This window comes from Musa acuminata, unplaced genomic scaffold, assembly GCF_036884655.1.
Source record: "Musa acuminata AAA Group cultivar baxijiao unplaced genomic scaffold, Cavendish_Baxijiao_AAA HiC_scaffold_834, whole genome shotgun sequence".
NCBI classification, from domain to species: Eukaryota; Viridiplantae; Streptophyta; class Magnoliopsida; order Zingiberales; family Musaceae; genus Musa; species Musa acuminata.
Window position 1 is genome coordinate 15,001 of NW_027021060.1, and position 2,500 is coordinate 17,500.

A 2,500-nucleotide genomic window follows, 5' to 3' on the forward strand; every position below is an offset into this window, starting at 1 on the left:
CTGGATGGGGCTTTCGTATAGCAGGGACGGTGCTGCCTCTCGCTTCGCTCGCTGTCCGCCGCTCGCCGCTCGCTCGTGCAGCCAAAAATGGCCAGTTTTGGCCCGTTTTTGGGCCGTTTTGGCCAGTTTTTGGCCTGTTCTTGCATTGCGCGGTGACCGTCGAGAGCGGAGCAAAACGTCAGCCATCTCAGCACCCTGGAACCCCCCGGGTGGCACAGGGCTGGATGGGGCTTTCGTATAGCAGGGACGGTGCTGCCTCTCGCTTCGCTCGCTGTCCGCCGCTCGCCGCTCGCTCGTGCAGCCAAAAATGGCCAGTTTTGGCCCGTTTTTGGGCCGTTTTGGCCAGTTTTTGGCCTGTTCTTGCATTGCGCGGTGACCGTCGAGAGCGGAGCAAAACGTCAGCCATCTCAGCACCCTGGAACCCCCCGGGTGGCACAGGGCTGGATGGGGCTTTCGTATAGCAGGGACGGTGCTGCCTCTCGCTTCGCTCGCTGTCCGCCGCTCGCCGCTCGCTCGTGCAGCCAAAAATGGCCAGTTTTGGCCCGTTTTTGGGCCGTTTTGGCCAGTTTTTGGCCTGTTCTTGCATTGCGCGGTGACCGTCGAGAGCGGAGCAAAACGTCAGCCATCTCAGCACCCTGGAACCCCCCGGGTGGCACAGGGCTGGATGGGGCTTTCGTATAGCAGGGACGGTGCTGCCTCTCGCTTCGCTCGCTGTCCGCCGCTCGCCGCTCGCTCGTGCAGCCAAAAATGGCCAGTTTTGGCCCGTTTTTGGGCCGTTTTGGCCAGTTTTTGGCCTGTTCTTGCATTGCGCGGTGACCGTCGAGAGCGGAGCAAAACGTCAGCCATCTCAGCACCCTGGAACCCCCCGGGTGGCACAGGGCTGGATGGGGCTTTCGTATAGCAGGGACGGTGCTGCCTCTCGCTTCGCTCGCTGTCCGCCGCTCGCCGCTCGCTCGTGCAGCCAAAAATGGCCAGTTTTGGCCCGTTTTTGGGCCGTTTTGGCCAGTTTTTGGCCTGTTCTTGCATTGCGCGGTGACCGTCGAGAGCGGAGCAAAACGTCAGCCATCTCAGCACCCTGGAACCCCCCGGGTGGCACAGGGCTGGATGGGGCTTTCGTATAGCAGGGACGGTGCTGCCTCTCGCTTCGCTCGCTGTCCGCCGCTCGCCGCTCGCTCGTGCAGCCAAAAATGGCCAGTTTTGGCCCGTTTTTGGGCCGTTTTGGCCAGTTTTTGGCCTGTTCTTGCATTGCGCGGTGACCGTCGAGAGCGGAGCAAAACGTCAGCCATCTCAGCACCCTGGAACCCCCCGGGTGGCACAGGGCTGGATGGGGCTTTCGTATAGCAGGGACGGTGCTGCCTCTCGCTTCGCTCGCTGTCCGCCGCTCGCCGCTCGCTCGCGCAGCCAAAAATGGCCAGTTTTGGCCCGTTTTTGGGCCGTTTTGGCCAGTTTTTGGCCTGTTCTTGCATTGCGCGGTGACCGTCGAGAGCGGAGCAAAACGTCAGCCATCTCAGCACCCTGGAACCCCCCGGGTGGCACAGGGCTGGATGGGGCTTTCGTATAGCAGGGACGGTGCTGCCTCTCGCTTCGCTCGCTGTCCGCCGCTCGCCGCTCGCTCGTGCAGCCAAAAATGGCCAGTTTTGGCCCGTTTTTGGGCCGTTTTGGCCAGTTTTTGGCCTGTTCTTGCATTGCGCGGTGACCGTCGAGAGCGGAGCAAAACGTCAGCCATCTCAGCACCCTGGAACCCCCCGGGTGGCACAGGGCTGGATGGGGCTTTCGTATAGCAGGGACGGTGCTGCCTCTCGCTTCGCTCGCTGTCCGCCGCTCGCCGCTCGCTCGTGCAGCCAAAAATGGCCAGTTTTGGCCCGTTTTTGGGCCGTTTTGGCCAGTTTTTGGCCTGTTCTTGCATTGCGCGGTGACCGTCGAGAGCGGAGCAAAACGTCAGCCATCTCAGCACCCTGGAACCCCCCGGGTGGCACAGGGCTGGATGGGGCTTTCGTATAGCAGGGACGGTGCTGCCTCTCGCTTCGCTCGCTGTCCGCCGCTCGCCGCTCGCTCGTGCAGCCAAAAATGGCCAGTTTTGGCCCGTTTTTGGGCCGTTTTGGCCAGTTTTTGGCCTGTTCTTGCATTGCGCGGTGACCGTCGAGAGCGGAGCAAAACGTCAGCCATCTCAGCACCCTGGAACCCCCCGGGTGGCACAGGGCTGGATGGGGCTTTCGTATAGCAGGGACGGTGCTGCCTCTCGCTTCGCTCGCTGTCCGCCGCTCGCCGCTCGCTCGCGCAGCCAAAAATGGCCAGTTTTGGCCCGTTTTTGGGCCGTTTTGGCCAGTTTTTGGCCTGTTCTTGCATTGCGCGGTGACCGTCGAGAGCGGAGCAAAACGTCAGCCATCTCAGCACCCTGGAACCCCCCGGGTGGCACAGGGCTGGATGGGGCTTTCGTATAGCAGGGACGGTGCTGCCTCTCGCTTCGCTCGCTGTCCGCCGCTCGCCGCTCGCGCAGCCA